The sequence below is a fragment of the Miscanthus floridulus genome, chromosome 18 (assembly GCF_019320115.1).
Source record: "Miscanthus floridulus cultivar M001 chromosome 18, ASM1932011v1, whole genome shotgun sequence".
Taxonomy (NCBI): Eukaryota; Viridiplantae; Streptophyta; class Magnoliopsida; order Poales; family Poaceae; genus Miscanthus; species Miscanthus floridulus.
The window spans coordinates 125,989,561-126,005,379 of NC_089597.1; positions in this window are offsets into that span (position 1 = coordinate 125,989,561).

Genomic DNA, 15,819 nt, shown 5'->3' on the forward strand with positions numbered 1-15,819 from the left:
AACATGCTGGTTTCACAGAGCAACGTATATCACATTACAAAATATTGCATTAAGCTGCTTCTTCATCGACTTCAGGAGCCGTTTGGAGTTATTTTGTGCCAAATAGAGTAAACAAAACGGCTTCACTCAGAACGCCCATGAAATCATGCTCTTACGTAGATTAGAAACGCAAGCCACTAGCGGTGAGACCAGTAGATGAGTACTCTTACTTATTCTTACAATTATAAAAGTTGCAATCATGCATGCAATGGTTTGCCGATTCATGGAGTAGATATTATATTATATACTCTTGCTTGCAACCTACTGCAAGTTCAGTTTTAACATGCCGGGGCAATTTCTGTGCTGTCACCGGTTCAACATCTAGGACCGCTGCATTTACCTGGCGATCTCCTACCAGTTGAAAGGCAAGAAAGAGAAAGAGAGCCTCAAACAAGCAATGGCAAAAGGTCGTTCACTTAAACTCCCTAGACTATAGTCCTAGGCCTTGTATGGGGTTGTGGTCTCTGCAGCCGCGTAGTGCGACAGCCGAACCACGGCTCTGCGACCACAGTACCAGAAATCGGCGGTGTAGTTCAATCTCTCGGTGGATGAGTCTTACGCGGTGAAAAAGAGCATCAATCCTGAGACATTTGGTGGGATTTTTTTTTTATTCTCATGGTGGGGTGGCCATTTATATAATCTATTCCAAACAGGGCCATAGTCTGAATTTTCTCCACAAACTCCAAGCTTGGTTTGAATTGTTTTGTCTTTTTATTTTATTTTATTTGGAAAATACTTGATAAGGCTATTAATAACCACAAAAAATGCCTCTAGACTTCTTTAAATTATGGGGGAAATCCTAGAGATAGATAGGAATAAGAAAAATCCAAATTAATATTTATATCTCGTCAAAATACCTTTAGAATCTTCCAAAAATTAAACTTAGCTCTAGGGAACGAAAAATATATCTAAAAAACCTAGAAAATTCCCTAAACATTCTAATTGTAAACGTTCTTTGAAAACTTTCCACGACAAAAAAAACATATAAGACACAACTAACATGAATGCATTCGACATTAATGTATGTTGCATTCATGTTAGTTTCATCACATATTTTTGCAATGCAAAGTTTTTACAACACGTTTAGACCTTGTTTAGAATGTTCTATAGGAATTTTCTATATTTTTTTGGATATTTTTCTTATTTTCCTAGAGTTAAATCTAACTTTATAAGCTTCTAGATATTTTTTTACGAGCTCTTAAATATTTTACTTGGACTCCTCATAATCCATTCTATCTCTTTAATTCTTGTCTGGATTTTTAGAGACCCATCCATGCCTTAATCTGCTCGGCATGCATGCATAAATTCCAGGCTGCGGTTTTTGTTCCCTAAAGAGACCTGGCGCCATGGACATTGTATGATTGAGCCATCCATGAGGTCATCGTTCACGAGGAGGCACTACCGGAATCCTCAAATTTGCTGAGTGTTTTTATGTTTGCCAAGTGTATTCCCTCGGCACTCGATGAACAAGTTCTTTGCCGAGTGCCGTGCTAAAAACACTCGGCAAATAGGGCGTTTTGCCGAGTGTCAAAATAAAAACACTCGGCAAAGATTTTGTTTGTCGAGTGTTAAAAAAAATACACCCATCAAACAAAAATAAAATCTTTTTTCTAAAAAAGAAGAAGAAAAAAAAAACACTCGGCAAAGAGGTTCCTGTGCAGCTTGGAGAACGAAGGCAGGGGGTGGCGGCGTGCCTCTCCATGTCTCCTTGGCTTCATGAGTTCGTGGCGTGCGTGGCATGCTTGGGCTAGGACAAAGGCCCAATATCTACTAGGCCGTCCCAAATGGCCTATAAATACCCATGTAATTTCTTTTCTTTTTGTGTAAGGTTAAATTTTGTAGACTTTTATTTATAATAAGCAAAAAGGCTACAATATATTGAATAAATCTAAAATAATAAATCCGGAATGGTACGTACGCCAGAATAGACCAGTACTGAAACATCTCATTCCAAACACTAAACCGGAGTGGTCACCGGAATGGAATTAACAAGTATGCTCCGGATAGAGCCGATAGGAAGTCCGAAGCGAAAGGATAGTTAAGGTTCTGAAATAGAAAAAGAAATTTGGCATCCTCTGGAACATATTTTTGGTAGTTGGGTCATCTCCAATAATTTTTATTTCGTACTTTGGCTCTGGTTAACTCATATTTTTCATTGATGGTTAAAATACAAACCAACCCAGAAGAACAATTGATTTAATTAGACGCTTGCTTTTACCTTGAGGTGAAGCACAAATAAACGGTGACTCTTTTTTTGGGCTGTTATATGATCCAATAAAATTAGTTCTTATATAGTGTTTGTGCATAACTTATTTCATGTTTGAGTTCGCATCACCTAGCCTTACTTTTGCAAATATTTGCGAGCAGACGATGACAAAGGTCTCCCTCGTGGATGAGGAGCCGAATCGGAGGCACCTGAGGAAGCAGAGCAGTGGGGTGGCACCGGGAGTAGGAGGCAGCGGCGACGGAGCAGGGGGCAAAACGCTGCGCGCCCGAGCGAGGAAGCTGCTCGCGGAGGAGCGGAGGTGGAGCAGAGGTGCGGGTGGCGGAGTTGCTGGGGCGCGAGAGGCCAGAGTCGCGAGCGCACGCGGATGGATCTAAGTGAGGCAATGGTTCCTGTGCAGCTTGGAGAACGAAGGCAGGGGGTGGTGGCGTGCCTATTTTTTTTTTTTTTTTACAATTTGGCCTTTTTTTTGAAGAAAATTTACATTTGGCCCCCTAGGAGACTTAAACTCATCTTTAGACCTTGGGGGTCGGCGCCAGGACTCATGGCACCGAGGTAAAATGTCTCGACGCCATAGATCTTGGCTCCGAGGTGCCTGGCTGTGCACAACAGGGCATCCTAGGTGGCATTCACGTGGCCGGTACCTCAGCGCCAGAACACATGGCGCCGAGCTCGGCGCCACAGATCTTGGCGCCGACCTCGGTGCCATGTATTCTACGCCGAGCATGGATTCAAAGCGTGCGGCCAAGTTTCCCTTGCTGAGGCTGCTCTCATTTCTTCCTCCTTCCTCTCGGTTTCTTCCTGTCTCTAACCCGCCCAATCTCTTGAATCGACGAATTTAACCTTGGATACTTGGATTTGATCCATACATCTTCGCGAGCAAGGTATCTTCTCTCCTCTTATCATTTTTACGCATTGATTTGGTATATATTACGTCTATTTTACAACCCTAGATACGTTATTACCTAATGTTTGAAATGATTTTTAATTTTTTGTATTATGTAACGGTAGGATGCCAAGGCGTGGTAAAGCTGGTAAGCCAAGGTAATCCTTTATCATTGTGTTATATTATGTTTTCATTTACGTGCAACAAATAGAAAAACTCTAGGTTTAGGGTTTAATGTTCATTGCTTTCGGTTCTTAGAACAAATTTGATTCAATTGTAGTTATGGCCGGATGACCGAAAATGCCTTCGACTCGTTGCCTCTGCCTAGTGGTGTTCCAGTGCCCATGTGCTTTTGCGGCGATCCTTGCAAGGTAGCCAATTCCGATGAAGAGGACATGTATAGGTAGAGGTATTGGATGTGTACCAATTTTGTGTTTGAGCCTACACTTCGTCAGCGCCGCATTAACAAGATGGTGAGAAATTGATGTTGTTTAATATTTATTTTGTGTCAAATGAAGCCTTACATGATTTATTTGTTTTGTAACAATTGCATTTGTTGCAGACCCCTCCACCGCTCTGTAATTTTAAGCAGTGGATCGACACTGAGATCAAGTCAGAAGACAAGGAGTGGATGTAGAAACTGTTACGGTGGGAGGCAGAGGACAGGGAGATGATGGAGAAGACACGTAGAGAGGAGGCTCTAGAAAAGGAGCACAAGGAAGAGGAGGAAAGGAGACGTGTTGCTTCGCATAGGGAGGAGAGGGAGAGGAAGCTTGAGCGTGCGCTTCGAGCGAAGGCAGCGATGGAGGAGAATCCTGATGCCCAAAGGAAGGGAAAGTGGCCTCGTTGCACTCAGTAGTCTTCATGACTTGCTAGTTCTATGGTTTATTCATGAACAATGTTGTCTAGTCTTGGACTTTGCATTGTGTTGTCATGTAATACACTTTTAGTTTATCGTCATGTACCTCAAATGTTGTTATGTTGATTAATGTGCTCTATTATTGGACCTTTCATAGTGTTGTTGGTTTCATTATTTGTTATCATAATATTGAGTTTAATATTGCATAGGTAGTGAAACGAGCTCACGTAGTGCAAATAAAATGTAACGAAGTAGTGGATTACCTAATTCAATACACACAACACATGAAATGGCATGTGATAACATATACCAAACTAGGGTACAGAGGTCCTGGAGTAAACCTAACATGCCTTAGGTAATTGAAGCAAACAACAAGCACATGAAATGGCATGTGAGAACATGTGCCAAACAAGGGTACATAGTTCCTTCAACTAACCCTAACATGCCTTAGGTGTTAAACCAAAAAACAAACACATGGATGTGGCCCGTTAAAAAGATTGGTTCGTCCTAGTAGTGTGGCCACATAGAAAATTGTGTTGCACCTTCTCCACAGTATCCTCCCATTGTTGATGGTGGCGGCGGCAGGGGTGGTGGCGGAGGACCTTTGTTCCTGTGATTAGGGCAGATGCAATATGGATTATTGCAGAGTGCCTCCTGTGAACTGGCACCATTGTTGTCGTCTTCCTGTTCATCGTCCTTGTAACCGCTGCTAACTTCCCTTTCTAGATCGAAGATACGGTCCTGCAGGTAGTAGATGTACTCCGCATGCGGATAAATAGGTCGAGGATCGACCCACCTAGTGAACCCACAGTTTTCTTCGGCCAAGGAAGACTGCAATAAGTATGTCATGTAAGTTGTATAGAAGAGAAACATATTGAAGAAACAAATAGTAATAGAAATTACCCATGCTCGTAGGCATTTGAAGAAACGACGACCTCCATCTATTCCCTCGGTGAACATCTGCACTAGGCAGTCCTCACCATGCATGCATTTTGGCCACTCTTCTTTCCGTTCATCGTATCCTCTTAGTGGTGCCTTTTTGGTGAAATCACTTTTGCTCTCAACTAGGAAACTCTCATAAAGAGCTTCCTCAAAGAAATTAGGACCAAGAGAACCCTCTCACATAATGGTAGTTCCCTTCCCCTTTCCTCTCCCTCTGGACAATCCTCCAGACATTGGTACTACAACGAAAGAAAATACTGAGGAGTTCTCTTCTTCCTTGTTGTGTGTGTGAATGAGAGGGAGTGAGGGGTTATTTATAGGTTGGGAGGAGGAATGGAGGCCTCTCAATGTGCCATGTCAGCGATCCGTGTGCCTCTTCACCTCAGCCCTTGGATCAAAAAGTAATAAGATGGATGGTGGAGATGGAGTAAATTCTCGGCAAGGTGTCGAGTGCACCAACAGTGGTGCAAAGGTGCATACCCCAAAATCTGCTCCTATACGACACTGAGTATGCCCTGGTGTCTATCAGATATGACACCTACCTCCCTATGAGGGCCAATGACATGGATCCTAACAAGCCACAAGAACCATCCCCAGCTATCTTTGTTCTCCGTCTCCACCAAAGCGAAAGCCAAAGGAACCAATGCGTTGTCTGCGTCACACAAAATGGCTACCAAAAGTGTACCCATGTACTTGCCAAGCAGAAAAGTACCATCAATGGATAACACTGGACGACCGTGCCTGAAGGCCTCGACGCACTGGGAAAAGCACCAAAATGCACGAAAGAATATCTGCCTCCCGTCCTTCCATTCATTCGGCTTTGGGATATACACGTAATGCATGAATGGATTTGCTGCTTTCATTGCATTGAACATTGCAGGCAACTGCTCGTACCCCTCCTCCTAGTCCCCATATATCATCTTCCAGGCCCCTTGCTTTGTCCTCCATGCTTTCTCATACTTTATGTCATACTTAAATATCTCCTTAGTCATCTCCATAATTGTCCTGACCTTCAAGTTGGGCTGACCCTTGAAAGTTATGTATAACTTTCTAGCAATGAGGGTAGAGGTCAACTGTCTATGCTTCTATTTTAGATCTATCTAGGCACAAGTGTGTGGACCTACAATTTTGGTGATCTTGAATTTCCCTATGGCTATCTGTTTGTGAGCACAGACCCTCCAATTGCAATCTGCCATCTCGCACACCACTATGTAACGGCGCTCCACATAGGAGTGCCTCACCTTGAATGGTCTCTTATGTCTCACAGAATATTCCTATAGCCACCTTCTTAAGGTGGGCAAGTCCTTGAAGACCATGCCCTTCTGAATTTCCATGATGTCATCGGCCTCAGGAGCCTCTAGGAGCTCGTCATCTCTTCCTTCTTCATAAGTATGTTGAGAATGACTAAGGTCACTAAATTCATGAACCAGTGGATCACGATCAGGACACAAGCGTCTGATGAGCTCCATTTCTTATTCGCTCAAAGCTGCAACTAGGCGGTCATCATCAGAATCAACAGCCCTTGCTGTGCCATAAGGCTCCTCATCATCCGCAATATCAACATCTACACTGTTAGAGGCCATAAACCCAAGGTCCACGTTGGTTGATGGAGGAATAGGAGCACAACCAACATTATCAGGATTGTCTCCTGCATTTAAAGCACAAATATGGATAGGACTGAGACAAAGGAATGGAATGAACAAAGAATAAGGAAACCCAAAGTGTTACTAAATCACTACTAGGATGATTTTGTGTCAAAGGGATCTCCTGAGGGGCACCAAAAACATCATCTATCCCACATTCTGCACGGACACCAGGACATACACCAACCTCATTCAGGGTGGATTGAGCATCGGGCACCACAACCACATCTTCCACATCCACCTCACGGTTGGGTAACAGAGGCTTAGAGGGTGCCGGATTCTCTGCTGCTGGCGACAACCCATGAGGAGGTGAATGAACATTAGGGGGTGAATACCCATGAGGGGTGGGATCATTGGACAACTTCCGCATAACCAAATCCAAACATTGAAACCCATTCTTCATAACAGTTTTGACATATTTGTCCCATTGAGACTCTGATGCAATTGGGACCAACCGCCTCAAAATTGTCCCTGACCTGCCATGGTGAAGTACCCCCCTCAACTAAGAGGGTATCTTCATTTGAATTGCATTTAAGGTCATCACGAGCCCTACCAAACAACTCAGAAAACAATGGCCGATCACCGAATATCACTGACACCCTTTGTATTCCAACAAAACTGACATTCCCAAACTCATCTTCCTCCACACTTCCTCCATGATACAGGGTGACTACATTGTCCATCTAGTTGGTATGCACAACACCAAAGTTATTACGGGTTTACATATAAAAGTTTCTGACTCTCTACCTAAATAAATAAGTATCTAATCTAAACCACCTATCTATCTAACTACATCTACTACAAGTACTACCTATATAACTAAATTACCTAACTATCTAACCATCTATCTAAATTAGCTAAATAAATATCTACCTAAATTAGTTAACAAAATTAGCTAATTAAACATCACTAAATCACTAAATAACTATCTATCTAAATTAGCTAAATAAACATCACTAAATCACTAAATAACTAAAAAAGCTTTACCAAACTACAAAACTATATAAAATAAATAACTACACTATCTAAACTAACTCAATTAAAAAAACTAAAGAAAAAAAACCTGGGAGCCGGTGGCGTCACTAGGGGCGGTGGGGTCACTAGGAGCCGAGGGAGCCGCGAGAGGAGGCGCGCGTCCGACGGTGGTGGCTCGCGGCGAGGTCCGAGGTGGCGTCGCGGGCCAGTGCGGTAGCAGCTCCAGCGACGTTGCTTCGGTACGGCACTGAGTGCTCGGCGGTAGCTGGCTGGGGCGACAGCGGCTCTGGCGGGTCGGGTCGGCGGTGTCCTCGCAAGCCACGGCAACCGCGGTGAGCATGTGGCGTTCCTATGGCCTCGAGCCCGATGGCGTCCTCGTGAGCCACGATGGGGGATGGGCGGAGTAGCCGCCTGACTCGGATGCCGGCTGCCCGCCGGCTGGTGGGGATGCCGGGGAGAAGCAGGGGCCGCCCTCGCCGTCGGTGCGCGTGGAAGGAGCTCTGGGGCGACGAGGGCGGACGTGGGAGCGGATGGGGGAGCGAGGGAGGCGACCGGCGCACGGGGGACGGCAGGTGGTGAACTTCAGTAGTGGAGCGGGCGACAGCCGGTGGAGGAGGCGCAGGCGATGATGGGCCTGGCTAGCAGCGGCGGTGAGAGGGACAGGAGAGATAGAGCACGAGAGAGGGAGAAAGAGAGCACGAGAGAGCTACGGCGGCCACACGCTTGAATCCATGCTGGGCGCCAGAATACATGGCGCTGAGGTCAGCGCCAAGATCTGTGGTGCTGAGCTCGGTGCCAAGATCTGTGGCGCCAACCTCGGCGCCATGTATCCTGGCGCCAAGGTACCGGCCACGTCAATGTCACCTGGGCTTCCCTGCTGTGCTCGACCAGGCACCTCGGAGCCAAGATCTGTGACACCGAGACGTGTTACCTCGGCGCCATGAGTCCTGGCGCCGACCCCCAGGGTCCAAAGATGAGTTTACGTCTCCCAGGGGACCAAACATAAATTTTCTTAAAAAAGGACCAAATTGTAAAAAATTGGGGGTGGCGTGCCTCTCCATGTCTCCTTGGCTTCATGAGTTCATGGCGTGCGTGGCATGCTTGGGCTAGGGCAAAGGCCCAATATCTACTAGGCCGTCCCAATGGCCTATAAATACCCATGTAATTTCTTTTGTTTTTGTGTAAGGTTAAATTTTGTATACTTTTATTTATAACTAGTAGACATGTACGTGCGACACACACGTGTCTTTTAATAATAATATTTTTGAAGAAAAATAAAGATGACTTTGAAAAGTCAATTTCTACATTGTTTCAAATATAATTACCATGGGGTTAAAAATTTTAAAACATAAGACTCTATGGTAAAATTTTTACCCACCTAAAAGATTAAAAGATTCCTTTCTACCTAATCTCATGTCTTGGATGTATTTTGAATTTTTTCGTTAAGGTTTAGAAAATTTCATCTCTTGGGTGTGCTTTGAATTTTTTTTCGTTGAGGATAAACCTCAACCTACAACTGCCCTTTTTGTGTATCTTGGTTAATAAATTTATCTTAAAAACCCTTCAATGTCTTATACACCTCAACCTGGAATTGACCTTTTGTGTAACTTGAGGGGAGGGGGCTGAAGTGTCTTGGGTATGTTGAATTCTCTATTTTTCCTCTTATTAATACAACGCTTACACAATTTTATATATTTGACAAATAAAAGCATTTATGCATGTCCTCATAATAGATGGGAAGTAATTACCATTTCTTCATTTCATGTAGACGGGAAAGCAAAAAAATGCATTATGTAGAACATAATTTTTCATTAGCCAAATTGGCAACTATATAGAGTACAAACAACGAAGAGACAACAATCACTAAAATAGGTGAGGTCAATTCATTGAGTAGCCGCTATTATAGCACAGTTCTGTTGCTTAACAACACTAACAGCGGGCAATCTCCATATGATCATGCATCTCCATCTCTTTCCCTCCCTTCTCCCCATTCTTTTACATCACTCTCATTGGCATCCTAGAGGAGCTTCGTAGCCTTCTATGCGTCCTGTCTCAAAATGAAAGAGATCTATATATTCCTTAAAGAGCCATCTAGATTAATGTTAGCTGGTATCGTTGTCTTCTCCAAACTACATTGTACCTTTCATCTTCACCAAACAATCTATAGTCTAACTTTTCTTGCGCCCCATCCTTGTCCTTATTGCCACCACTTTCCTTGTGCCCCATCCTTATCCTTCTTGCCATCATGTGGAGCAAGCTCGTTTAGGACCACCCACAAGCTAGGTTCACTATTGCGTATTGCCTCGTCATTCGTCGACACAGTAACTTACACAGCGGCACCATACTTGAAGCACCTTGCATGTTGCTACTCAAGAGTAAAAAACTTCATTATCAACCAAAAAAAGGTTTACTAAATTGATTTTGATTTTTTAAAAATTCCAATTGTATATAGAAAAAGGCTGCTACTTAACTTTAGCTAGGTGTTGTATGTAGAATGGGTAGTGAGTTTAATGGACATGGATATCTGAATGGGTAGTGAGTTTAATTTCAAAGTTTCAAGTTTGACAGTGATTAAAACCAGGTAAATGCTATCGGCAACAAACAATACAACATGCTTCATGCTGATGTAGAGAGGGAGTTGATCTCAACTGTACTCATATGTATGATGGCAGGTTGTTCTGTAAGCTTTATCTAACTCTGGAATGGATAGTTATATCATATAAATAACATACAAGACACATAAACCTGCAAACATACCGAACAAAGTACACCATTCTGTTGCTTTACTGTGGTGCAGCTTCAGGTTAAAATAAAAAAAGGGAGCATATATATACATACTGTCTTATAGAATATCAACTTCTAAGAAACCGTTGATAATTATAATAGCAAAACAGCAGGGTGTAACATCAAAGCAGACAAATTTATAATTTGAACCCTTCTTTGTTCTCAACCAAGAGGGTTCATACCAAAACATCTACTTTATCCTAGAAATATGTGGAATGAACAATCAAACTAACGCTTACCTTTGCAATCTCTACAAGTTGGTCATGGTTGTCATGGCCATAAAAGAATGGTTCCCTGCAAAATTTCTGCAATGGCCATTGTGTCCAATAGAATTAGCCTAAGGACAGCATTTTTACCAGCCAATACTACGCATGTCTAAAGAATAATCATAGTCAGTTCAGGTCCCTTGAATATGCCCAGGTCAGATGCCAAAAAGAATGCATGGAGTACGGACCAATATTGCGAATTAGATATGATTTTTTAATTAACACAAATAAATTGCAGTGTTCAAGGATACCATGCTAGCTGTCGGGTTCATAAACCCGGGGTCCCTCGTGGACCGGCTTCCACGCCAGGGCTCGGCCCAGGAGGACGACTTCTTTTCTTCTAGACCGGCCCGGAGAGTCTAAATTCAACAGACCGAAGCACTCGCTTCGGGCCCTGGCCGCCTTCGGCCCATCTTACAGACCGGAGCACTCGCTTCAGGCCCTGGCCGCCTTCGGCCCATCTTTCCGACCGGAGCACTAGCTCAGGCTCAGGCCAACTCCGAACTGGCCTCTCCGATCAGGAGCGCTAGCAGTCAGGCCCCGGCCGCCTTCGCACGGCCTCCGCTCGGAAAGCCTGACCCAAGGACCGCCTCCGACTCCGACCCCAGTGTCTCCGACTAGGGTTCATAGAAAACCCTGCCCATCGCTATTCTCCGACTGGCGCGCCAGAACCGACTGGGGCCATCCGACCGGGGACGCCCGCTCAGGAAGAACCAGAAGGCGTACGAAGGAAGGCAAGACGGGGCTCGCAAGTCAAACCACGGCACTAGGGACCATACCCTGCGGAATAGTACTTTACAACCGCCCTGCCATAAACAGTATTGTAGGCGCCAACGTTTACCTCTACAGTATTGTAGGCGCCGGTCAAAACACCCGTACGGTAAGACCCCCATGTACCTCTGGGCATCAACAGTATTGTGGGCGCCAGAATTCACCTGTACCAGGTGAACGTGGTAAAGCCATGCCTCCAGTCGGCGAGACAACATTTTTGCAGGTACCGACGTCCTCCAGTCTTGAAGAAAGCAGCTCAACCTCCCACATGTACCTGACATTCTGCAGTGACATCAACAGTATCGCGGGCGCCCACTATTGTCCCATCCCCATCGACGTGGGCAACAAGGCTTAGAAACGTCCATACTCTCTCTCCCTCTCATTTGTAAAGCCATCCCCTTCTTCTATAAAAGGGGGTGTGCTCCCTCCAAGCACAGGTAGTTCACCCAAGTTGACTTCTTCAAGTTCAAGTTTAGGGTTGGACACTTCGTTCATAGCATAGCTCCTGCCGATCTCGGCCCTTCCGACCGAACCGACCGGACACCCCATCTCTCTCTCTCGTTTGTAACCCGACTATAGACTTCGAGCACCTAGGCTCAGGAATAAAGTCACCGACCGACCCGCACTGGACGTAGGGCACGTTGCCTGAAACCAGTATAAATCCCTGTGTCATTGAGTGCTAGGCCACCTCCGATCACAACGTGCAGCAAAACTACAAATATTTACTAGTTGGTCACTTTCTGTACCGACAGTTGGCGCCGTCCGTGGGGAAGACGCTGTACGTTCAACACTTTTTTGGTAATCAGATGGCCCATTCTTCCGCCACCCCCGCCGTGGCGGGCTCGGGTGATATGATTCGCTTTGGCTCGATGGAATTTCTCGCACTCTCACCCGCCGGGATGCGGGTTCCACCCGTCTTCGAGCCTTCCTAGGCCTTCCGCTTCGGAAGCCTAAACTTCATCGCCGACCGGCTCGGCGTACTCTACCTCTGCGAGGAGGCGCACGTTCTGACACCCGTCGAAGGAGCGCCCTCCATCGACTCCGGGACACGCGACATCGACGGCGCGGCATCTGCGCTTCTATCCAAGCAAACTATTTGCTCAAACCCCGCTGTAAGTAATGCGTGTACTGTTACTTACTCTTCATTTACTATCCCCAATCGAGCACTCGGAGAGATTGTGTCGTCCACGCCACAAACACCGCACGATCAGTTCCCCTACGACCTCACGTCCTCTACGGATATGTACGCCCGGGGACTCCGAAGGGTGCTGGCGCCTTTCCCCCTCACGTCCGAATTCATGGGAATGGTAGGCCGCGCTCCTGCCGCTTCCCACGAACCCTTGGATGGTGAGGGCATGAGCGACGATTCCAGCGTCTGCGACATGGCACCACGCCACTGTTCGTCCTAGGAGTGCGCCATGGCGGACGCTCCGGGATAGCCGCCGATTGTTGTGGAATCTGCACAGACTCACACCCCTCCGGACCTACGTGCGGAGGGTCTCGCGTCTGTGCAAGCGTACGTCGAGGAATTGCGACAACGGTGGTAGAACCAGTCGCCGCCTGCGCCGACTCAGTCGGCCCAGCGCGTCGTGCCCCACGCACATGGCCTGGCGGGTGGCGCTCGGGGCTGCGCCCGTCAAGTCCAACGCGACATCGTGAATGAGGGAAATGATGTCCCACAATTTGCCTGGGCAGGCCAGAATATCGATGTTGCAGCGATGCTTCTACGCGGTGTTCCCGAGCCCGTCAACCCTCAGGAGCGGGCAGTCTACCAGGAACCTCTGGGTTTTAGTAGAAGCCGCCGCCATCCAACAGGCTGAAAGCTCCACGTCATGACTTCGATGCACGCCCTCTCTCCCCACCAGGGGAACAGGGACGCGCCTAGACGGATCGCTCCGTTTGCTCGCTGCTACAGCTGCCTGACACCGGCTCGGAGTGCGGTAGTCGCGCCACGGTCCGAACCGGGCGCCTGCTCCGCACCTACCATTGGGACACGAGTGGCCCGATCTGCACTAGGACGTCCCATAGCGCCATTAGCGACCGGCATCGATCCCAATGTAATAACGATATCCACCATACGGCGGCAGGTGCCATGAATCCCTGGCCAAACCATCGAGGGAACCAGCGAAACGCGCCCCAGGCGCAGTCACCGGCCGGACGGCCAGAGCCCTAGCCTTGAGGGCCTAGGGCCTCGGGCCTTCAGCCGGCGCATCCAGAAAGCACCGTTCCCACAGCATTTCCGGCTGCCCACCAACGTCACCAAATACACTAGGGAGACAAACCCAGGCATTTGGCTCGAAGACTTTCTGGCTCGCCTATTGGGCCATAGGAGTGGATGATGACTTCTTCATCATTCAATATCTTCCCATTTGCATGGGGGAACATGTCCGGGCGTGGCTCAAATTCCTTCCGCAAGACAGCATCCGCGACTGGGCGACCTCAAGAGGGTCTTCGTCGGGAATTTCTAGGGGACGTACGTCCGACCGGGGAACTCCTGGGATCTCAAGAGCTGTTAGCAAGAGCCCAGCGAGTCCCTACAGGATTACATCCGTAGGTTCTCCCAACGATGCAACTCCCTCCCTGACGTTGTCAATGCAGACGTCATCAGCGCGTTCCTCTCCGAGATGAACTGCGAGTCCCTTATCCACAAGCTTGGCTGCTTGAAACCCCGTACCACCCGCGACCTGCTTGATGTAGCCACCAACCACGCCTCTGGTGAAGAGGCGATTGGAGCGGTCTTGAGTGGAGGCCGGGACAAGGTCAAAGCCAAACGTACGGACCCGGACGAGGGCCCCTCCATGCAGAGGGGCAAGAAAAATAAAAAGGATCTACGTCGATCGGATAGCGCCCCGCTGGTCACCACGACCGATCGCACAGTCATGCAGATCAGGGACTACCTAACCACTTCAACAAGCTCATGGATGGTCCATGCCCCAACCATGCCTACCCTATCAAACACCTCTACAAGGAGTGTGAGCTCCTCAAACATTTCCGCCGATAGGCCAGCGGGCCAAAGGAGGGAGACGGCAAAGAGGCAGCACCCAAGAAGGGAGGTACGGTAGGCAAAGATGCGGACGACTTCCCCGACACTGATGAATGTATCATGATCTTTGGCGGATCCAACGCCGTCTGGACCAAGCGACAACATAAGGTTCGCTATTGAGAGGCATGCGCCGCCGAGTCGGCCATCCCCTCCTTCCTCAGCTGGTCGGAGTCTTCGATCACCTACGATCAGAGGGACCATCCCTCCCACATCGCAAGACCAGGAAGCTATCCGCTCATCGTCGACCCCATCATCCACAAGAACCGGCTTACGAAGGTGCTGATGGACGGCGGCAGTGGCCTCAACATCCTATACATTGACACCCTCGATGCCATGCGCATCCCCCGATCGGAACTCCGCCTGGCGGGCTCCCCTTCCACGGGGTAATCCCAGGAGCGTAGGCATACCCGCTCGGGCAGATCGATCTGCCCTGTCATGTTCGGTAGCCGAGCCAACTTCTGCTCGGAGGTCCTCACCTTCGAGGTGGTGGACTTTCCAGGGTCCTACCATGCCATCTTGGGGCGGCCATGCTACGCGAGATTCATGGCAATCCCCAACTACACCTACCTCAAGCTGAAGATGTCAGGACCAAACAGGCGTCATCACTGTGAGCAGTGCAGTTCTCGCACGCCTTTACGTGCGACCGCGAACACTACGAGCTCGCCACTATGGTCGTCAACTCGTCTGAACTCCCATGGCTCGGGAGTCATCGGCTCCGGTAGCCCCGGACTATAACCAACCAACTTCCTCGTCGGCCTTCCGCCCACTTGAAGAAACCAAGACTGGTGGGAATCGACCCCACCAACCCAACCAAGACAGTTCGGATCGGGACCCAGCTCCTATCCAAATAGGAATGCGAGCTCGTCGACTTCCTGCATGATAATTGTGAAGTCTTCGCATGGAGCCATCTGACATGCTGGGGATACCCTAGGAGGTTGCCGTGCACTGCACTACTGCCTTGCCCCGGGCGCTAAGCCCACCAAATAACGCCTATGTCGCTTCGATGACGAAAGGTGCAGGGCCATAGGCGAGGAAATCGCCAAACTCCTGGCAGCCAGGGTTCATCAGGGAGGTCTTCCATTCTGACTGGCTCGCCAATCCCGTCCTGGTCAGAAAGAAGACCGGAAAGTGGAGAATGTGCGTCGATTATACTGGACTTAACAAAGCAGTGTCCAAAGGATCATTTCCCATTACCACACATAGACTAGATAGTTGACTCCACCTCGGGTTGTGAAATCCTCTTCTTTCTGGATGCCTACTTAGGCTATCACCAGATCACGATGAAAGAGTCCGATCAGCTCGCAACCTCGTTCATCACCCCATATGGTTTGTACTGCTACGTGACCATGCCTTTCGGCCTAAAGAACGCTGGCGCCACCTACCAAAG